Source organism: Astatotilapia calliptera, chromosome 2 (genome assembly GCF_964374335.1).
Source record: "Astatotilapia calliptera chromosome 2, fAstCal68.1, whole genome shotgun sequence".
Taxonomy (NCBI): Eukaryota; Metazoa; Chordata; class Actinopteri; order Cichliformes; family Cichlidae; genus Astatotilapia; species Astatotilapia calliptera.
The window spans coordinates 16,086,428-16,110,500 of record NC_137423.1 but is presented as its reverse complement, the minus strand read 5'-3'; the positions used below and the strand labels follow the sequence as shown (position 1 = coordinate 16,110,500).

Here is a 24,073-nt window from a genome sequence, read left to right as displayed (position 1 = left end):
AGCTCCAAGAATAATTTTCACCGACAGTTCTGAGATACGCTGCATGTTATTCTTGGATGCGGTTGTAGGACCAGCTTTAAAATCGCATGACAAAAATATCATACACATTAAAAAAAACTGTATCACCAACGTAGCCTGGAAAACATTTGCTAGTTAGATGAAGTCAGCTATCTCATCTTAGCATATTTATATGCATATTTATAATTATACGGTTCTTGGAGTGAGTGCATACACTCATGAAGTTTAGTAACTTCCGGTCACTGCAACAAGCCCAGGTACAGTTTACCGACGGATGGGTGCAGGACCTTGAAATGCACTGTGTAGAAAGTAAAGACCATCGTACATATCATAAGTTTACCAGTCTCACAAATCGTCTTCATAAATACACATTCGTTAACCGTTTATTAATATAACCTTTGAGCTCAACGGTAATTAATTAGTAGTGGAAATAATTTCTGGTAGCATCACAGAAATGTAGCAGTGACAATAATATTGTATGCTGTAATCGTACTGGACAATTAGTGATACAAAAAACCTGTTTTATCCTGTGAATAAAAGTATGTGTTTTTGTCAGTGTACCATAATAACAGAAGCGAAACGCAATATTGTGTCAGGACAATTTACTATTTATGCACAATAAATAAAGGAGCATAGCGCGACAATTTCTGTTCAGCGCCAGACTTGCTTGTAACCTATATCACCAATTATGTTAAGAAAAATGACGCATTAACTACAACAGCAGACTGACCTTTGTGTAAATGCTTGGAGCAGACTAACCTGTGAGCTGGAGGGTTCTGGGACGTTATATTTGGTCTTTGAATGGCTGCAATCCAGTCGCCTCTTTGTTACTTCGGAAACATGGCTCGAACAATTTCTCTTCAACGACGTAATCCGATAACAACCGATCTCTTTACCCGTCGGCTTCCCGTGGCTGTCATGCTATTGCAGTTAATAATACAACAGCTTCTTGACATTTTTGTGTTTCTTTTTATCGCTGTGTGACTGATTTTAATTGAAAGCCTGCGTGCGCTAGTACCGCTTGCCACGAGTTCCCAGAATCCTTTGCGGTTCTACCCGTGAATGACGTCACATTTTCAATCTCCATATAATATGCATGTTAAATTTTATATTTGGGGTAAAATATCAAGTCTTTTCAAGTAAACCGGTTCAAGTCCAATTCAAGTCCCAAGTCATTGGTGTAAAAGTCCAAGTCAAGTCACAAGTCTTAGAACATTTTTTCAAGTCAAGTCTAAAGTCATAAAATTAATGACTCGAGTCTGACTCGAGTCCAAGTCATGTGACTCGAGTCCACACCTCTGATTTCACTTCCAGATTTTGCTTTCCAGGCCATGATGGTGTGTATGCAGGCTCCTGGCAGAGCCAGGTGTTAAGCAAATTTAGTATGCAAAACACACTAACATTTTTATTGCAGGATTATAGGTCCAGGGTGGTGCTGCTCCAGGGGAGGAGATGCCCTGATGTTGCCTGGGATATGATCTAGCTAACCTTTTTCTTTAAGACAGGAATCTGATTTTGATGAGTTGACTCATGGGAGTGTCCATGTGTCAAGATGAGGGATCCAGGATTAATATGAAACAATTAATTAACATTAAATTTTGGAATTAACATTAAATTTTGTTTTTATATAATTTTTGCAGCGATTTGTGTGATTAACTGTTTATTTACAGGTATTAAACCTATGCAAGTGGTGCATCCATGTTCAGATGAGGCTTTGATGGCCTATAAGTGAAGTTCACTGAACTAAAGAATGTGGTTTGATGATTGTTGACATGCTCTCCAAATAGAAGTTTTTCCTCCTAGCAAGGAAATACAGGTGCAGCAGTAATCTCCTGAGAAATCTTCAGAGGCCCAGTGAGCAGCGAGAACCATTCCAGGCATAACTGACAGCCCAGGCAGTGGTTGAGGTCAAAGGTCGAGCTGGTTGGGGCCCATCATGAGATCAGACTTTGGAGCCACAGCACGGACCATGAAACTGCGTTGGAATGAGAGCTGTGCCAAGGGGGCTTTCCAGAGGCCAACAGAGGAGATTGTGGACAGCAGATGGGCACCTGAAGGATGAGGGGAGCGTGCCAAGCTCCATCGACAGCGCAGAGGGAGTCTAAGGATGACATCATGATTCTGTGAAAGCACAGGAACCGGAAGCTATGGTGGTGATGACAGCAGTTTCCTATGAACATCACCTAATGCTGTGCCACTATACTGTGCATACGATGACACTCTGAAGACTGCTGGGATCACAACAGCAGTAAGATAACTGAACCCAGCACCCTTTCCACAGAGGTGTTTTTCTGCAGAGGATGGACAGTAGAAGAGTCATAAGTATTCCTACCACAGGATGAAGGCCTGAAGTGAGGTGATGGGGGTTGATAGAGGCCAATTCAAGTGCTTCTGACCATTTCAACTGCCTGCAAAATAGCGGAGAGACCCTCCTGGATTTATCAGAGCCACTGCAAAGAGGTCGAGGTCCCAGGAAACCCCGGCACCCTCAAGACAGCACAATAGAGAAATCTCACACTTGGTTGTTTCAGTGGTGAGGGGGGAGTGCTGATTGAGCCCCCGTAGGGTAAGCTCGCACTTCAACCTCCAGCCTCTGATCAACTCTAGGGCAACCAAGTGCGAGGCGTGACGGACCTGTGTGCAACCATGGGAAGGTGGACCCTCTTGGTTACGTTGACTACGACGCTCACTTTTACAGGACCCCAGCTGACGCAAACAACAGCTGAACCAGGAGAAAGGCAGAAAAGATTGACACACGACAACTCTCACCTAAGAGACATGACGCAAGACCACATCCCTCCGTGGATGAACAATGCCAGGTACCGTTATATCCACGACAGAACAAAAGCAGAATCGGCAAATACAGACTATTATGTCTGTTCCCATCTACCCAGCACGGCAACATACCCCACACTATATGTGTTCCTGGACCAACTCCCAGGGAAGAACTACTCTATGATACTAGCAGAAAAAGGGGACTTTGTGTCCTCTTCAACAACACATGCTGCATTTACATAAAGAAGACGCACATTCATCAAACATGACTGATGCCCTGAATGTTTGGAGACAGATCCAGCAGGCCCAAAATCAGGACTATGTAAGTGATACAAGTGACTGGTTTTCTTGGCTACACTAGCTCCTGGTTACAGGTGCTAAAAAGACTACTCATCGGAGTTGGGATATTTTTACTTTTATTTTGTGTCTTTGTAACGTGTATATTGCCATGCCTAAAACTTATGATTAACCGAGTAATATTTTCTACTGTTGCTGCATAAATAGCCATGACAAGTGATGATGATGATAATGACCCCGACCTGTTGGAACATGAAGACTTTGTGTGATTGATGACGATGTGACTGAAAATGTACAACAAGATGTTACAAACTGGTATCTCACTTTAAGTTTTACTGACAACAGGAGGGAATGATAATGGAAAATTGTATTTAGTAGTCAGTATAATCTTTTAGTGATATAAGTTTGCATATGGTAGAATACTGCATGTAGTTATTTGTATTAGGAAATATTCAACCATGTATACTTAGAGGCATATAATCAATTGTGTGTGATCTCTAACAGGCTGCAGGCTTGGTGTGCACTCCAGGAATGCACCCCCACGTCCTGGGAGCATGAGAGTTCGTACCTTGTTTTATTGTTTTACGGTAGGATTAACGTAGCTATGTCTGTTTTAGTTTAAGTGCTTCTTTACATATAGATGAACTGCTGGACTTCCTCACCATGTTATTTAGGGTGAGGGGGAGACTACCCTTTCCTGACCAAGGATGTACCTTTTGTGCTTTCATGACCCTTTGATCAGCAGGACACACACACACACACACACACACACACACACACACACACACACACACACACACACACACACACACACACACACACACTGAAGTATAAATAAAGACCGGGGCAGTTTCTTAGTGCGAGTCTCTCAGTAGGGAGCTGCCCTTGCTAGCAAGAACTCTGTGTGTTTCTCTTCTCTGAGTCTTTACTGAAGAAGTGTTTTAGAATATTTTCCCTAACAAGTATGTTTGTTCAAATCCCTTCAAAATATGCCTGTTTGTTCTATGAAATAACTAAATGGGACACCTTCAATTCTTTCACTGGAAAAAGCTGCTGCATCTGTGACCTGTTATTCTGCTTAGGACATGTGAAAAAATATAATGTCTCTGTCCCCACCATCTCCTGACCAGGACAAGGCACTAATTGAGAAAATTGCTTTTTTTCATCATAATCATTATTATTATTATTATTTCATTTATTATTATTATTATTATTATTATTATTATTATTACTATTATCCATATTTGCCTGCATGCCATCTCTTCATGTATATTTTTTCCTTTTCATATCAACATGACAAGATTGGTCAGTGAGAAGGGAGGAGGCTGCAGGTTTATAGGGAGGAGGCTGCAGCGTTAGTGGTAAGACTCATCACTGTGACATGATGGTTTGTGAATGAGCTTTCCTGAGCCCTCTTCAATCTAACTTAGTGTAAAATTGATAACTTGTGATGTCTTTCTCGCATCACAAGCAGATCGCTTTTACATTTTTAACGTTCCTTGCACATTCATTCAGACATTTTGTTTACATTGACGAAATGAGCCACAACATTAGACATTTTTATAGATTAGTCAGTAGTGTTATATAAAAACCCAGCTTTGATACAGCAAAGGGATCAAACAATTTTTTAAACTTATAAATGACAGATCACCTGTCTGGCGTTAGCTGTCACTGCCATTTGCTGTTAGCTCCTGATTTATCCTGTCTCTCTCCCAGGGATAATTTATCAGATGTAATTAAGAAAATCACCACTGTTTTCTTGTCCATACATGCATTCTATTCCCTGGCTCTGGCTAGTCCCTCTCTTCCACAGCATGGCTTCTATCCTGTCTTCCTTCTCTCACCCCAACCGGTCACACCCCTCCCTGAGCCTGGTTCTGCCGGAGATTTCTTCCTGTTAAAAGGGAGTTTTTCCTTCCCACTGTCGCAAATGTGCTTGCTCATAGGGGGTCATTTGATTGTTGGGTTTTTCTCTGCATGTATCATTGTTGGGTCTACCTTACGATATAAAACACCTAGAGGCGACTGTTGCTGTGATTTGCTGTGAAGATAGCAGATGGAGTAACAGAAGAAGTCTTTACAGAAGAGAACTGTCATGCTGATGGGCATCATCCCAGAGGCCCACAACAGAAATTGCAGATGAAAGTTATAATGACATTAAATGTGTGTTTAGACAAGTTCAGAGAAGATGTACACCTCTTCTCATGTCATGCACTTACACATCCTCATCATTGGAACTGCTTTCTGAAGTGATGTCATACTGTACACCCCCAATCATCAAGTCAGTGGTTCAGCATGAGTCTTGGGAGTCTGAAAGATCCTGAGGTATTCAGCTGTATCTGCAGTTTCCAACTCAATATGCACTGCAGACGTGCATCAGGGCCTTTCGGTTACACATAGCACAGCAGGTCAGTCAGGAATCTTTAATTAGTTTTTACATGACATAACTGCCAGATGAAAGCAGCTAGAAAGACAGCTTTTTAGCACCTGGAGAACAGTTTAAACTGGAGGTTTTGCATGCCAGAAATATTTTCAGCAGGCCTGAGTACACCATGCTGGCCTTCTAACAGGCAATCACAAAAGACAATAAAATGGATAGAACTTTTCAAACTTGAGTGAGCTACAAGAATAGTTTGGCTTGTTTAAAAAGCTTTAAGGACAGGAACTAGATGCTTAAGGAATTATGCAATTAGGACTGGACCATCTTATGTTCTTACCTTCCTCCACAGTGGCTTTGCCTGTGAGACTTCCAGTGTTGCATTATCTCTTTCAGAAGTAGCACATCCTCATTGTCAAGCCTGTACTTAGAAATGTTGTAGTGCATCAGGTTGAGGGTTTGTGCTTTTATTTAAAGTCTTGGTTACTTAGTCTGGTGGAGAGGTGAGGTGTGCATTGGGTGTTTGATCTGTCCGTCTGCTTCATCCTTAATACGCCTGTACCGGATCATGTCATCGTGTGATGGGTATTTAATGACAGGTTGTCCTTGTTGCATTGTTAATATCACATCCACTTGTGAATCAGCTTCAAAAGAAAAGGACTCTCCTGCTTGCCCACTCTCCTCCAGTTCTGCTCACACACCTCTGGAAACCCACCTGTCACCCAAGTGGACCTCCTGGGACTGAACTCATCTTCCAGTCAAGTAAGACCAATTTCCAGTTTCTACAATCCACAACCTCTTTTGAGGCATCATTAACACTGTTTTTCCTCCTCCAAATCAAATCAAATCAAATCAAATCAAATCAAATCACTTTTATTGTCACTTTTATTGTCACATCACATGTGCAGGTACATTGGTACAGCACATGTGAGTGAAATTCTTGTGTGCGAGCTTCACAAGCAACAGAGTTGTGCAAAATACAATAATGAAAACAAGCAAAATACAAGAATGGCTACATCTGAAACTAATAAATATATGTGCAATATATAATAGTATATGCATTTCTGGATGTGTATACTAAATATTTTCTACGTGTGTGTGTGTGTGTGTGTACACATATTTTACAAATTAAATAGAGTAAACAATAAATAAAATATATAAAAATAAACAGAGTTCAGACGTGCAAAACAGTGGCATTACTGTACAGTATGGAGTGCATAATGTTGAAGTTCCAGTAGTGAAGGTGAGGTGTCTATGACATGTTCAGCAGTCTGATGGCCTGGTGGAAGAAGCTGTCTCTCAGTCTGCTGGTACGGGACCGGATGCTGCAGAACCTCCTTCCTGATGGAAGTAGTCTGAACAGTTTATGGCTGGGGTGACTGGAGTCCTTAATGATCCTCCCCGCTTTCCTCAGGCACCGCTTCCTATAGATGTCTTGGAGGGAGGGAAGCTCACCTCCAATTATCCGTTCAGAGCACCGCACTACTCGCTGGAGAGCTTTGCGGTTGTAGGCGGTGCTGTTGCCATACCAGGTGGTGATGCATCCAGTGAGGATGCTCTCAATGGCACAGTGATAGAAGGTCCTGAGGATGCGGGGGCTCATGCCGAATCTTTTCAGTCTTCTGAGAAAGAAGAGGCGCTGCTGCGCCTTCTTCACTGTTTTGTTTGTGTGTACTGACCACGTAAGATCCTCAGCCAGATGTACACCAAGGAACCGGAAGCTGCTCACTCTCTCCACAGCAGCGCCGTTGATGGTGATGGGGGTGTGTACTTCTCTGCACCTCCGGAAGTCCACTATCAACTCCTTTGTCTTTGCGACATTGAGGGTGAGATGGTTGACTTGACACCAGTGGGTCAGGGCGCTGACCTCCTCCCTGTAAGCCGTCTCATCACCATTGGTGATAAGACCCACCACTGTAGTGTCGTCCGCAAACTTCACAATGATGTTGGAGTTGTTAGTGGCTGTGCAGTCGTAGGTGTAGAGTTGAGTACAGGAGAGGGCTCAGTACACACCCCTGTGGAGCACCAGTGTTCAGTGTGATGGGGGATGAGGTGATGCTGCCCAGTCTGACCACTTGGCGTCTGTCAGACAGGAAGCTAAGGATCCAGCTGCAGAGGGAGCTGCTCAGTCCTAGATCCTGCAGTTTCCTGTCCAGCTTCGAGGGAACGATGGTATTGAATGCTGAGCTGTAATCTACAAACAGCATTCTCACATACGTGTCTCTCTTCTCCAGGTGTGACAGGGCAGTATGTAGTGTCAGGGCTATGGCATCATCAGTGGACCTGTTGTGGCGGTATGCGAACTGTAGAGGGTCCAGTGAGTCGGGTAGTGTAGAGCAGATGAAGTCCCTGACCAGCTTCTCGAAGCATTTGCTTACGATGGGGGTCAGGGCTACAGGTCGCCAGTCGTTCAATGAGGAGATGGTGGAGGATTTGGGTACAGGGACGATGGTGGCCATTTTGAAGCAGGCTGGGACTACAGACAGAGAGAGGGAAAGGTTGAAGATGTGTGTGAACACTCCAGCCAGCTGAGCCGCGCATGACTTGAGGACGCGGCTGGGAATCCCGTCCGGACCAGTAGCTTTGCGTGCGTTCACCTTCCTGAAGCACTTCCGCACATCCTCCTCAGACACAGTGTGCGCACTGACGTCATCCGCGGTGCGCACACTGTCCGGTCTCATGGTGTTCGCTGTGTCGAATCTAGCGTAGAATACGTTTAGATCCTCACACAGAGAGGCCATGGTCTGCGGTGTGCTGGTTTTCCCTCTAAAGTCTGTGATCGTGTTTAGTCCACAGAGTTTCCATGTCTGAGTCTGAACAACACAGATTTCACTGCGTTAGATCTGCTTATTCACTAACACGTAAATAAATACTTAAGCTGAATTTGCTTTCTTGGTCTGTGTCAATCCTTTTTAGGACAGCAAACTGCAAAAGTACCTGTTTTTTACTTCTTTCTTTTTTTCTTTTGTCTTTTGTGAAGGCATTGAGCTTGGTGCTTGTCACATAAATTCCTCGACTTTCATCTGGAGCTCTATCAGAAGTCCAGACCTCTTGGTCCTACTAAAAAAATGTTTTTAAAGTTATATATATATATATATATATATATATATATATATATATATATATATATATATTTCCATGAATATAGCCATAAGTATGGATTGTTTGTCATTCTCATTTCTACCTTGTACTTTAGAATTTGGACAGTAAAACAATGAAAGACCCTGCTTGCCTAGAAGTAGAAATGTAGAATTTAGGATCTGGTTCTCTCTCACTTTCTTGACTTAACTCATTAAAATTAATTTATAAAAGTTGAAAATCACAAAGAAGAGTGCAGCCGAGCAAAAGTACCACTATACATTTTTCTTTATAGTAAGTGTGTGCTACTGTCACGGCTGCCGGGGCGAGCCGTGTGGTGTTGGAGGAAAAGGACCCAAAATGCAGGCAACGACTGATGATATGAGTGAGAGTTTATTTACAAGTGCCAGAGTGACAAAAAATGGGTAATGAGGCACGAGAAGCTACTGAAGAAACCTAAATGGGGTGGCTGTAGCTCAGGTGGCAGAGCAGGTCAGCCACTAATCAGAAGGTCGGTGGTTCGATCCCAGGCTGCATCCTGGCTGCATGCCAAATATCCTTGGGCAAGATACTAACCCCATGTTTGCCTACTGGTGGTGGTCAGAGGGCCCGGTGGCGCCTGTGTCCGGCAGCCTCGCCTCTGTCAGTGCGCCCCAGGGCAGCTGTGGCTACAATGTAGCTTGCCATCGCCAGTGTGTGAATGGGTGAATGACTGAATGTAGTGTAAAGTGCTTTGGGGTCCTATGGACTAGAAAAGCGCTATACAAATGCAGGCCATTTACCATTAAACTGGGAAAACTAAAGAGCAAAGAGACGCAGACCAAAGAACAAAACACCATGGAATGCAGACGAGCCGACACAGAGCACAGACCGACACCTGCTATATAGCTGTGTCCCAAAACGTAGGCTGCATCCTTTGGAGTACCCGGCCTTCGTGGTCTACGTGGGCCGAGTCCTTCTAAGACCGAGAAGGCTGGAAGTGCGAGGCTGTGAAATGGGACGGTCTAGCCTTCAGATTTGCGTCACCGCTGTGTCGGTGGAGCCAGGACACTGGCGTTAGTTCTCGACCGTCTCACGCTTCTGTTTAATCAGTTTTCTGTTTGACTTTTATTCAGCTGTGTAAAAATCCCAGAGGAACCCACCCGATGGATTAATAAAGTTTTATTTAATCTAATAATCTAATAACTTTGATCTCAGCCAAACCGATTTACTCCGGAACAAATAAAACACAGAAAAAAGCTAAACAATCAAATTTTTAAGTTATCCGATGAAGCCGGGAGTCCGCTGCTCTCGCCGGCTCGTGTGACTACTGAACCTTCCGGCTAGCTATCAAGTGGGTGGGTAAAAGAAGCACTTTTGCAAATATGCGATGTCTTGATAAACAAAGCAGATGTTTGAAGTTTCCACAGCTACTTTCTCGCCTGAAAATATGTTAAAAGTTTATTTTGTGACCCAGAAAGATTAATAAGAGCAATTTTAAAACTTAGTAGCATTGTTGGAAACTGAAATTGACTGGGCCGCGCTATGAATTCTGGGATATGGTGGTCCACAAAGGACACACCCGACCCATCCTTCAAATTTGGGGAAATGAAGGACGCATTTGTCGGCCGCATTTGAAGGAGTCGACGAATTGGGACAGCCTTCGTCACCTGGCTGTGACGTAATCGGCCTTCAAATGTGGCCTCCGCAGGATGCAGCCAACATTTTGGGACACAACATATATATATCAGAATCAGAATCAGAATCAGAATACTTTATTGATCCCTGGGGGAAATTATTTTTTGTTACAGTGCTCCATTTTAAACCAACATTAAGACAAGACAGACAATACACTAACTAAGAATAGTACAATATATACATATATATACATACATACATACATAAGTCACTCATAAATAAATAGTTGGAAAAGAAACATGTGTAGTTGTAGCAGCAAACAGTGTGTTAAGTGGATGCGTTGTACAGGGAGATGGCCACAGGCAGGAATGATTTCCTGTGTCGTTCAGTGGTGCTTTTCGGTAATCTCAGTCTCTCACTGAACGTGCTCCTGTGACTGACCAGCATGTCATGGAGTGGGTGGGAGGTGTTATCCAACATTGTCTTTATCTTGGACAGCATCCGCCTCTCCGACACCACCTTGAGGGAGTCCAGCTCCATCCCCACAACATTGCTGGCCTTACGGATTAGTTTATTAAGTCTGTTGGCATCTGCGACCCTCAGCCTGCTCCCCCAGCATGCAACAGCATAGAGGATCGCACTGGCCACAACAGACTCATAGAAAATCCTCAGTATTTTCTGGCAGATGTTGAAGGACCTCAGTCGCCTCAAAAAATAGAGACGACTCTGGCCCTTCCTGTAAAGTGCTGTGGTGTTTTTAGCCCAGTCCAGTTTATTGTTAATGTGTACTCCAAGGTATTTATAGTCCTCCACAATGTCAACACTGACCCCCTGAATTGAAACAGGGGTCAAGTGTTTCCTGGTCTTCCTGAAGTCCACGATCAGTTCCTTGGTCTTTGCCACGTTGAGCTGCAGATGATTCTGCTCACACCACGTGACAAAGGAGTCGACCACAGCCCGGTACTCTGTCTCATCATCCCTGCTGATGCATCCAACCACCGCAGAGTCATCAGAAAACTTCTGAAGATGGCATGTCTCTGTGCAGTGGCTGAAGTCTGTGGTGTAGAGGGTGAAGAGGAAGGGGGAGAGGACAGTCCCCTGTGGTGCCCCTGTGTTGCTGATCACCTTGTCAGACACACACTGTGGGAGACGTACATATTGTGGTCTTCCTGTCACGTAATCAACAATCCAGGACACCAGAGAAGCATCCACCTGCATCGCTGCTAACTTATCACCCAGGAGGGTCGGCCTGATATATATATACACACACACAGTGTTGGGGAGTAACGGAATACATGTACCGCCGTTACGTATTTAAAATACAAAATATGAGTAACTGTATTCCATTTAAAAAAGTGGTATTTAGAATACAGTTACTTTGTTGAAATAAAGGGATTACACGGCAGTATTTTCCTGTTTCATATTGTCACGGGTCAGGACTGTTTGGGTTTTGTTTGACAGCTATGTTCTGTTGTTCCAGGCGACAGCGTTACGGTAGCCATGGTTACAGGGTGATGTGCGTTCTCTCTGCGACTGTGTGTTTCCTCGGTGAGAGAGCGCCTTTTTGATCTTGTTGTTGTGCTAAGCTAATAGGCAGAATGCTACAAGCATAGCCCTAAAGAATGTAGAATCATGGGCAGTGTAGTCCGTGCCGCAGGGAGAACGGACCCGTTCTGTGTCTGTGAGCGCGAGGAGGGAGAAAAAGGAGAGTGGAAAAGTATGAGTTGCCATTGAGCAGAAACGGGAGCTGGAAGCATGTAAATATAATAATAACCACTGCAGCCAAGAAGAGTGCCTGACGAGCCCAGCTGTAAGTACGCTGTTAAGACTCGACTGTACACCGTGTTCATGTTTTCCTCCGAAACAATAAGTTCCGCTGGAGCAGCCTTTCAACGCCTCTCTCTGTTTACTACGGTTCGGAGCCGCGGACCTTCAGTAATAGTAATAAATCGCATTCATGTAGTTTTAAACAGCATGAAAATATATTAAGTAATCCAAAGTGTTCAGAATACGCATGTATTCTGTAATCTGTAGTAGAATACACTTTAAAAGTAACCTTCCCAATACTGCACACACACAAGGTAATCAGGCAATGACACACAGGAGGGAAGCACAGTTTATCCTAATTCACAAGACGACAGGAAAATACAAGCTGAAAACAGTGATAACAGACAAAGACCTTCACAAACACAAACTCAGAAACACGAACAAAGTACCGGGGGGGTGGGGGCAGCACAGGAAATAAACCTTAGAACTGCAAACCCTGTGAATGAAACCTACATATGAATAAAGATAACCATGAAGAAGTTAAACATCAAATCAGATAATGATAACAAACTTAATGCCAAACACAAAATTGACCCAGCACCATGACAGCTACTCTTTTTTTCTAAAAAAAGGTGTATTGATATAGTAAAATATTGACAGCTAAACAAAGATGCTATCCGGTCGTTAAGTGATGACGTGACGAATCCTACTTCCGGGCCTAAAGTAGTCTGCATTTAATATGGCTTTTGTGTTGTTAACATGTTTAATGTTTTGTATTTTCTTCTATTTAATCTCAAAAAGCTCCTAAAACAGTCAGTGATCACTGTTGACCTCCATCGGCTTTTATTACCGCTAATCATTTATTTAAGCTCAGTTTTTAAAACCTTAGGATGTAACTACAGCCCAGCCCATGCAGCAGTATATGAATGACTAACCTCGTATTGTGGATGGATTATCTCAGTTGTTCTCCTGACTGAAGTTTGGTCCTTTTACAGCATCCTGCCATGCAATTACATTTGTTCCTGACCACCAAGAACACACTCACATTAACTTTTATCGAGTGGAAAAAAAGTTAGCTTGTTTATATTATGCTAACATAGCTGTGTCGCTAGCGGTCAGGTAGCACATCATTATATACCAGCTAGCCAAACTTCAGTAACCCTACAAACATCACTGCTGTTTAGTTTTCTGTCTTCATTTATGTTGGAAGTGGTAACAGAGCTGTACGTTTTAATTTTTTTCCAAAACCCCGCAGTCAGGACATGGTATATTGTATTTAGATGGAAGCTAGCGAGCTACCTTCCTGCTAACTTCTAACTCCGTTAAATGTCATAAATTCCGTTTTCATGGATGCCTGGATGTTAAACTCAATTGTTACACCTGCAGAACGCTGATCATTTTAGTAAAGATGAAAAACTTTAGACAGTTTTTCAACTCTCAGTAATGCCATAGTGATCGTTTGATATATGGACCTGCAGCGGAGTTTAGGCCCAGACACGGCTAGTGACGTCAGACTTAACGACCGGATAGAGACATTTTATTTCGTAAAATGGCACAGAAGGAGCTGACAGTGATAGTATTGAAAAGGCAGACAGTAGTAATGGAGAAAAAAATGAATGCTGTTTGTTTGAAAAAGATATTTTTTGTGATAGAAAACACAGAGGAGGGAATGACGACAAAGATAGAGAAACAGAGGAAAACGAGCATGCTGCATGACAGAAACAGAGTAGAGGGGAGAGAACACTGACAAATCCCGATGAATAGGAATGCCAACATGATTCTCAAACTCACTTTATCAAGCAGCCATACTTTTCTGACAAATCACTGCAAAAAGTGCTGCATTTATTCCAAAGACAGAGCGCAGCCGCATCAACAGATGCATGAAATACAATGCATACACACATCTAAAATCAGGCGGTAACACATATACACAAACACAGATGGTTTATTCATCTGTTGTTCTTCAGTGCTGTATAATAACTGATGTATTTGTATCAATTGTAAGTACTGCATGCTGCAGAGGATAAATGCGACAGTTCCACCTGGACTGCAGGTTGTATGCATGTTAATATATATTTATAAGGTACTCTATGTGTCTTTTATTAGACTTCATGACTTGTTAGCTCAGACCTCAGATCCTTGTACACACTCAGATTTACTAAAGCATGTAAATTCGCAGAAGGCTGGAGTCGCAAAAAAGTGTCTCTGTGATTGGAAAGCTCATCCAGTGTTCTACTAAAAATGCACAAATATAACCACATCATGAACACACACAGAGACATTTTATTTCAAGCAAATATGAATTTGGATAAATCTGACAGTGGAGCACAGGATTTATCATAGAAGGGTTGGAAGTGCTTTATAACAAGTCTCCCATATAAACCTGAAATATGTGTCTGAGATTATTTACCCCCTGATGCTGAACAATCTGTTTATTCATCAAGTTACTGCTATCATGTGACTTACGTAAATGCAATGCTTCTCTCATTTCATGCATGTAAGACTCGTTGATAGCATAAAAGTGTTGCCCAATAGTTAATTGTATTATGAAGTTGTGTTATGAAACTATGATCTGATCATCTTGCTGTTACAACCAGACGTGATGGCCAAAGGATGGATCTGACTGAAACTGAACACTCACTGTGACTGACAGAATGATTGTCTAGTATATCCTCACAGGCAGTGTTGGGGAGTAACGGAATACATGTACCGCCGTTACGTATTTAAAATACAAAATATGAGTAACTGTATTCCGTTACAGTTACCGTTTAAAAAGGTGGTATTCAGAATACAGTTACTTTGTTGAAATAAATGGATTACACGGCGGTAGTTTCCTGTTTCATTTTGTCGCGGGTCAGGACTGTTTGGGTTTTGTTTGACAGCTACGTTCTGTTGTTCCAGGCGGCAGCGTTCCGGTTGCCATGGTTACAGGGCGACGCTCTCTCTCTCTGCGACTGTGTGTTTCCTGGGTGAGAGAGCGCCTTTTCGTTGTTGTTGTTGTGCTAAGCTAACAGGCAGAATGCTACAAGCATAGCGCTAAAGAATGTAGCATCATGGGCAGTGTAGTCCGTGTTGCAGGGAGAATGGACTGCCATACACGTTATGGGTCTGTGAGCGCGAGGAGGGAGAAGAAGGGGAGTGGAAAGGTACGAGTTGTCATCGAGGAAAAACGGGAGCTGGAAGCATGTAAATATAATAATAACCACTGCAGCCAAGAAGAGTGCCTGACGAGCCCAGTTGTAAGTAAGCTATTAAGACTCGACTGTACACCATGTTCGTGTTTTCCTCCGAAAACAATAAGTTCCGTTGGAGCAGCCTTTCAACGCCTCTCTCTGTCTCTCTCGCAAGAAAAGTTGACCCACACAACAAAGTAAAGCTATTTTTCGGCTATGAGCCGACAGGGACCCCGCCGTATTAGTCAGAGGTCCCTTTACTACAGTTCGGAGTCGCGGACCTTCAGTAATAGTAATAAATCACACAGCAATAGTACATTCACGTTGTTGTAAAAAGCACGATAATATATTAAGTAATCCAAAGTATTCAGAATACGTTACTGTCATTGAGTAACGTAACGGAATACGTTACAGAATACATTTTGGGGCATGTATTCTGTATTCTGTAATGGAATACATTTTAAAAGTAACCTTCCCAACACTGCTCACAGGCTAACAACCTGTTACTTTGAATGACCATAATTTGTGAATGAGTTTAATGTTGATTCAGGAAGTGTCTTATATCACAATAAGATCAAGTCAAGTTTGCTTGACATTTGCACAATCTTTTTGCACCCACAGATGTCCTCCCTAGGGACAATTAAAAAGACTGCAGGTTTGGGGCACTTTTTCATACTAGAAAGCTACATTCATGTTTTAATGTATGGTGAGCCTACACATATTTTACAGGAAATAATTCAGCAAGATGTGGGTAACAAATAAAGAGTTTCTGTAAATTTTTAAATTAGAATTATCTTCAGCACATTCTGAGATCAAAGACATTCTTGCCTGTGACAAACATACCTTTGCGTGTATATAAGCTCCTACAATTCAAACATATCAGCACAAAATCCAAACAATGAAGTTTGCTTCAGCAATGAAGGAATTATAGTTGTACCAGGACTACAGAGATCTTGATCAGTGTGATTTGAAAAACGTTTGGGATCACTAAAGTCTTCTTAGACTTGGTGAGCCAAGCAAACTGAGTGACACACTTTTGGAAATCTTTCCAGAATGAAAAAATGTGTTAGAAACACAACCATCTCAGAAGTTCTTTATCACTCAGACTTTAACAGTAGATCAGCTACACAGAAGGTATTATGGCTAGAAGACAAATGAAATCAGGCTTAGAGTTTGCCTAACTGAACTGAAAGGACCCTGAGACATTCTGGTCTAGTGATAGAAAACCTAAACTCCAAATACTATGTATGAACATGATTTTCCGCAGTCTCACAGTGGAACAGGTAAAACAGACTTTAGAGTGCACCAACCTGAGACTGTACATTCTGGACAGCGCTAGTTTGTTGCAGTGCTAACACAGAGAGACCTACAAGCATTCACACTCACATTTATGCCTGTGGATAATTAGAAATGACCAATCAACCAAACCTCTGTAACCACATGTCTTAGGATTGTGGAAGGACTCTATAGTACCCGAAGATAACTCACACAGACACAGTAAGTTTCCCGGGTCAGGAGGAACCCAGGAAACTTACTGTGAGGAAACAGTTCTAACCACCGTGCCACCATGCTACCCTCATTGTGGCTTATCAAAATAAATCTTTTATTTTTGAGTATACACTTTAATCCTTTAATTGGCAGTTGTAATCAGTTACTACTTAGTTAATTACTTAACACTTAGAGTCCCCCGACAGCAGCAGTGCCCAGCCTTCTACCTTTCTACCTTTAAAACCCGCCTTCCAGCCAAATGGCTGGTAGGCTTTTAGCTAGGCTTTAGCTTCAGCCAAGTGGAAGCTAAATTGTCTAGTCATTCATATGTAAATTAGGTTGTTATCTGGGAATTCTGGAGGGGAGTGGGGGTGTGTGAATGAGGGGGTGGGGGAGCTGCTAAAAGCTGTGAACTTCCTTTTGTGTTCGTCTTGATGCATTCTCAATCATCCAGGGAAATAAATCTCCAAAAGTCACCAACTTGGAGTGTTTCAGTTTGCCATCTTAGGGAGAAATCAACACACATGGGTGTATTTCCTTTGTTGCTGAGATTTATTGATAAAAACAGTACAAAAAAACCAACCATTTGTACACATATTTACAAATAATAATAAAAAGTGAGTGAGTACATTTCAACATTTTCAGCAATCACTCACAATCCTGGCACTGCCATGGTATCTGTAGTCTGCATTTACCACATGTGTATCTGTAGCAGTGAACACATCGCACAGTGGCATGATTGTTCTTGCATTTGTGTTTGACCTGACACATGGCTCTTTTTCCAGGGCTAGGTGTGGAGGGTTGTGTCCAAAGCAACTGTTCTTTTCTTGCCTTCTTCCCAGCTTCCCAACACTACCAAAAGGAAGCCAAACACTGTCACCCTTTACAACAAAACAAAGTGTGGCGTAGATGTGATGGACCAGATGGTTCGGGAGTGCACTGTCTGCAGAGGAACACGGCGCTGGCCAGTTGCCATGTTTTACACGCACACTTTACTTACTTTTTACTTTACTTTACTTACAACATGATTGACATGGCAGCACTGAATGCACATGTGCTGTATCAAGCATGCACCGGGACGAAGGAAAGACGGGTGGACTTCCTGGTGGAGCTTGCAAGAGAGTTGGCTCACTCTCATGTAGCTGGGAAGAAGGCAAGAAAAGTATACTTTGTTAATATTATTTTGCATTAATTTTGGCATTTATTTATCATTTAAGGTTTTAGGTTTAATTCAGCTCAATTCAATTTATTTATGATGCTTCAAACCACAACAGTTACTTTAAGTCTATAAGCAAGCACTTGATAACAGCAGGAAGGAAGAACTCCCTTTTAACAGGAAGAAAGCTCCAAAAGACCCAGGCTGTGCAGCCATCTGCTGCAACTGGGTGGGTTTGGTGGAGGAAGACAGGACAAAAGACACAATATGGATTACTTCTAACTGAATCATAGAGTCTCTCTTGTTCTTTCTGATCTCTAACCCTTGTCTTTTTAAATTTTATTTTCTAGTTTGTTTGGGTTTTTTTTTTGCAGAGACATTTTATTTAGTATAGTGGTACAGAGTGAAAATTATATTAAATAAATCTCTTAGTGTGTTAATACAGGTGGCTACGGAGCTGGATCAACCGTCCACCACAAGCACAGCGGCCAGAGCAAAATGATAGATTAACATAATGGGAACCACACCCAGCAAGAATCAGCAGCTGTGGAATGGACAGCAGCGAGGAGAGAATTAGAGGAGAAATTAAGGTTTATTGGGGCCAACTGACTTGTGGAGGTTGAGAAAGTGTCCGGAGCATCGCAACAAAAGGTGAAACAAAAACACACACACAATCAAAAGCAGCTTACACTTATGAACACGGGAAGATTTTTCAGGTTCCATCCATTCACTTCCGCTTCTCCTTTTCAGGGTCGCGGGGGGCGCTGGAGCCTATCCCAGCTGTCATAGGGCGAGAGGCGGGGTACACCCTGGACAGGTCGCCAGTCTGTCGCAGGGCCAACACACAGGGACAGACAACCATTCGCACTCACATTCATACCTAGTGGCAATTTGGATTTTCCAATTAACCTATCCCCACAAGCTGCATGTCTTTGGACGGTGGGAGGAAGCCGGAGTACCCGGAGGGAACCCACGCAAACACGGGGAGAACATGCAAACTCCACACAGAAAGACCCCGGCCTGATGTTGGAATTGAACTCAGGACCTTCTTGCTGTGCGGCAACAGTGCTAACCACCGTGCCACCGTGCTGCCGGACGGTGGGAGGAAGCCGGAGTACCCGGAGGGAACCCACGCAAACACGGGGAGAACATGCAAACTCCACACAGAAAGACCCCGGCCTGATGTTGGAATTGAACTCAGGACCTTCTTGCTGTGCAGCAACAGATTTTTCAGGTTGAAGCAGGGAAACTTAACACACACTTGTTGTTAAATGTTAAGTTTATCCACTACTAACAAATAAACTCTACGGGTTGCAGGACAACAGCTTAACTTTAAAAAAAAAAGAAAAGAAAGAGACTGGTATGACCAACCAGTGATGAAACAATAAATTTAGCGTTTAAGATAGTCAAATTGTGAGATGTTTTCTGCTGATAGAACAACACAAGTGATTTACTTAAGGAAGGATTTGTGAGTTTAAACATGATCTTAAGAATTTAAACATGTACCTGTGTTGTCCTGTCAACTTGTCCGTGTGTTCGTCTTAGATGTTTATGTTCTAAAATACTCAACAGCCGTCACAGAAATACGAGTAGGAGACATCAGTGAGCTGTGTTTGTTGCCAATCTGTGGCCCGTGTGGCTGTTCTAACCATCGGGCCTAAATCTTTTGCTTGATGACCCCCGTGTATTGCCAGCGACACATGTGGAACTGCTTCATCCCCGATTCTGTACCAGCTCGTTCGGTCTTCAGGGAGCGCAACAAACGCTGCCACTCCAGCCGTGCCAACATAAATATCCTGTGAGTTGAGCTCCCAGGTTTTCTCATTTAAGCACTCATGGAATAAATCGTCATACCACCCCGTGAATTCGCAGTCATAAAACAGGGTCAGGGGTAGAGGTCACGCGGGGGTGAGTAAACAGACATGGACATTATCCAGGGGTGCCAAAATACCGTCTGATGTGGTCAGCCTCGCCCAGTAGACATTTGGTAGTTACCAATTAAAACACATTTAAACTAAGGTTTCTTGGGAAATACCGCCCTGACAACACAGAGATTCAAGCCAGGCAGCTAAGTCTAGGTAGCACCTCTCATAATAGGACATGCTATTTAATCTGCTTTAAAGTGTTCATAGTTTCTGTTAATCTACGAGCCACTTTACAAACTATCTCAGTTGTGGCTTCTTCATGCTGAATCTAATATATAATAAGCAGCGACATATCTGTTACCGCTGATGACTCTTTTGTCGTGTGCAGCATCCTCGTTGATGTTCTCCATGGTGCTGGATTACCATGTATACGCATGGGAATGTGTTTCATCTTTTTTAAGTAGAAGAAAAGTGAAATCTTTGATCAGTAGTGGAAAAATATGACCTAAAAAAATCTTAATGAAAAAGACAGATTAATAATGAACTTTAACACAGAGATTAACACCGATGAGTATCTGTGTAAAAACTGTGCTGCAGTAACACTGTTGGAATTCTCCACCCAGTGGCACTCCATGCAAAACGGAACACAAAATCTGAATGGGACTGCCAGTCTTTTCTATAACAGCACCACTTATTTATCTGGTAATTACACTCATGCCCAGAAATTAATGTGCTTTTGATTTATTGATCTTTAACTGCTCCCCATTAGAAGCTCCCTCGTGTGTGTGTGTGTGTGTGTGTGTGTGTGTGTGTGTGTGTGTGTGTGTGTGTGTGTGTGTGTGTGTGTGTGTGTGAATGGGGGTGGTGGGGGTGGCGGTGCATTTTCTGTGTGCATCTCTTTCATTTTGCATAATGCAATTCAGTGAAATGAAATGCAAGAGAATCTGTGAACGCTGGCTGCCACAAAGAGTTACATCAGCAGGATGGAGAACAGAGCAAAACAAAACTGTGCCTTCTGTCTGACTTGTTTTCTCAGTCTTATCTGCCTGCTATTCTAAAGAGGCCAACACCACAATAACACCGTGTCTTGCAGTTTACAATCTGCCATCAATTATATATTTCATCTGCTTTGTTGTCTTTGTTTAAGTCAAGGATGCATGGTCGCATGAGAACACTGATTAACTAACTTACAACTTACAACCCCCCTGTTATCTTTCTGTTCGTTTTTCATACAGCTGCATAAAGATGGGCAAAAAAGTATTTCCTAAATCACTGCAACAATCACAGCAGTTCATCGATCCGGTCCCAGATGTTGCTGGCGGCAACATCTGTATCCAGTTCTGTTTTTCAAAGATGAAGAGCAAACTGAGTATTGCTGTGACTAAACAACTCTAATTGCTTAGCAGCACTAGAAATTGTGAACAGGGACTGCCTTTTTTTTGTTTTTTAAGATATTTTAATGCATTTTTAGCTTTTCAGTCAGTATTCACACTCTGTTGTTAGTCTTTGTCATTCTTTTAAATGCTCCCCATGAAGACAGAAATACTCCTTCCTCTTGTTGACATTTTCACTGCTGAGAGTAAGTTTGTTCTTTCAGCTGGAAAGTTTGCTTTATAGTCCCTCTGTTCTCACTGTGTTATATGTCTTCACATGCAAATCATTTCAATTTTTAATAAGCTATTTATTATCTTACAATACTAGTCTAGGCTCAAAAGGAACCAAGTCTTTCAATGCATGCTACAGTATACCCATCTGGTCTAAATCCTTGTATCCATCAAGAATTTTCAAACTATGGTTATATTTGTTTTCTGTTTTCATATATATTCTGTTAAAATGATGGATGATGGTTGTGTTCAAAATCTCAAATAATGAGATGAGCATCTGTTTTGGTGGCTTCTGCTTCACAGTAAAAGCATTTTGCATTTTGTGTGCTTCCTTTGGTAGTTGAAACAATTCATTTTCAACCTGCAAAACTGAAACACTTTTTCTATGAAAATCTTTAAACAAGCTGAATGAACCTTATTCTTCAAGGACACGGCTCGTTTGTCAAGCTTTGTAGTTTGTTATCAAGTCTACATGCTGCAGATATTTCTGACTGTAGATACTGTGCAATGTGGTGTTCAACGAAACCTCTCCACTTCAACCTGTTTGCAATCTTATACCTGTCACTCAGGTATAAATAATGTTTCATACATTTAGATGGTAGTAGTAGAAATAGACATGCTAGAAAAATAAGATTTGTCTTTATTTATTTTTCATTATTGTACTCAGTGTGCCTTGGGGTACCTGCTGAAGCTCCCCCTCATTTGTAACAATCATATACTTATACCACTGATTGCCCCCACGGTTTGTCTGTGATTCATCAAATTAGCTCTTTTTTTAACACAAACAGTCCCTCTGCTGTCAATTAAGTTGATCCAGTTAATCCTCAAAGTAAAGGTTGAGGTCAATAGAGAATCTACAAAACTCTGTGGATGTTACAAGCTTGGTTTGAATCAAAAGTCCACAGAGTTTTCCAAGGTATGCCTGCATGATAAGCACACCGTCAGACCAATTTGAAAGGTGATTTTACCAATTCTCTCGAGAGTCCAGGATTTTTTATTCTATTACATACATCTAGCTAGTAAAACCCGTAAGCATAGAAGGCATAGAATTAAAATGATAGTTTCCAACCCTCGAAAGAAAAGGTACAACACTTACATTATAAAAAAATTAAGAAGTGTGTATCTTACCATTTCAAGGTAGATACACTCAAAAATTATTCTTAAATGATGATTTAAGAATCATAGATTAAATTATGAGTTTGAGTAAAAAAACATTTTTTTTCCAGATAATAAATAAATAATGACTAGGAAAATATACTTGGTGCAAACTAAATGTATAGCAGTAATGTGCATTTCATTTCACCATAACCCATTAAATGTAATGTTTTACACTGTACTTTTGTAATAAAATCACATGGAACATTTACATGACATCAATATTATAGTATTCTGTTGTTTTAAATGTTCTTTCCTGGAACATTTATGCATGTAAACACAGTTTTGCAGATTACAGTTTTGTCTGGTTGTGACAATAGCTAAGGAGTGAATATGGTGTAGGCAACAGCTCCTGGGAAAACAATATCCATATCTTCTGTACTGGAGGTTAGTGATGACAGCTCTGCAAATGAAGATGTACCTGAATTTATTGAGGATGTGGGATGAGAGTGTTGTAGCTATTCAGAGCTCCTGGTGGCAATCTACACCCAATTTGGACTGATGAGGCAATTTCATGTAGTTGAGTTTTTTTTCCTCCCCAATTTAGGGAACTAACAGAACTGAGAAATGTGTGATCTTCTTTCTGCTGCTGTGGGAATGGCTGGAGATAAGACTAAAAAGGGAAGAGGTGGTGTTACTTCCAAAAGTTCATAGAGACTCCAAAAGTCTTTTGTTTGTTCAAAATCAGTAGAAAGACTTACAAAAACACCAGTGATGCCCCAACTGTCCATGCATACTTGCCTCTGGAGCAATAATTGTATACATATGACTGTGGTTACTGACTGTTGTGCTGACTAATGTCATAAAATGACATTCTGAAAAGTTACACAAGTGTGGCGGGAAAAAAAGTATATATGAAAAAGATTACACTGTAGCAAGATAGAGATATTCATGTATTTAGAAAAAACATACTTCTCTAGTGGACTTTGAGCTTCAGGTCAGGCGATTGGCTGGGTCAGTCGAGAGTTTCTTTGGTTGTGGGGTTTGAAATCCTCTTCTTGCCGAAACATCCACCCTCATTTCATCTCCATCATTCTGGTGGCACCAGAATTCCATTAAGAATATCTTGTTACATTTTGATATGCAGTGCCCTGTGACCTCGGAATACAGTATATACAGTGGGGCAAAAAAGTATTTAGTCAGCCACCGATTGTGCAAATTCCCCCACTTAAAATGATGACAGAGGTCAGTAATTTGCACCAGAGGTACACTTCAACTGTGAGAGACAGAATGTGAAAAAAAAATCCATGAATTCACATGGTAGGATTTGTAAAGAATTTATTCGTAAATTAGGGTGGAAAATAAGTATTTAGTCACCTCAAACAAGGAAAATCTCTGGCTCTCACAGACCTGTAACGTCTTCTGTAAGAAGCTTTTCTGTCCCCCACTTGTTACCTGTATGAATGGCACCTGTTTGAACTCATCATCTGTATAAAAGACACCTGTCCACAGCCTCAAACAGTCAGACTCCAAACTCCGCCATGGCCAAGACCAAACAGCTTTCGAAGGACACCAGGAAAAGTATCGTAGACCTGCACCAGACTGGGAAGAGTGAATCTACAATAGGCAAGCAGCTTGGTGTGAAAAAAATCAACTGTGGGAGCAATCATCAGAAAATGGAAGACATACAAGACCACTGATAATCTCCCTCGATCTGGGGCTCCACGCAAGATCTCATCTCGTGGGGTCAAAATGATCATGAG

The 24,073-nt window shown here is 41.9% G+C and overlaps 1 long non-coding RNA gene across 1 annotated transcript in view; it reads left to right on the top strand.

Moving 5' to 3' along the window:
• Positions 1 to 3,842: 3,842 nt before the first annotated feature.
• LOC145432427 (uncharacterized) overlaps positions 3,843 to 24,073 on the top strand; it is a 432,207-nt gene continuing 411,976 nt past the window's right edge. Inside the window, exon 1 of the long non-coding RNA XR_013912723.1 lies at positions 3,843 to 4,052. This is a non-coding gene — a long non-coding RNA (uncharacterized LOC145432427). The remainder of the gene's footprint in view (positions 4,053 to 24,073) is intronic.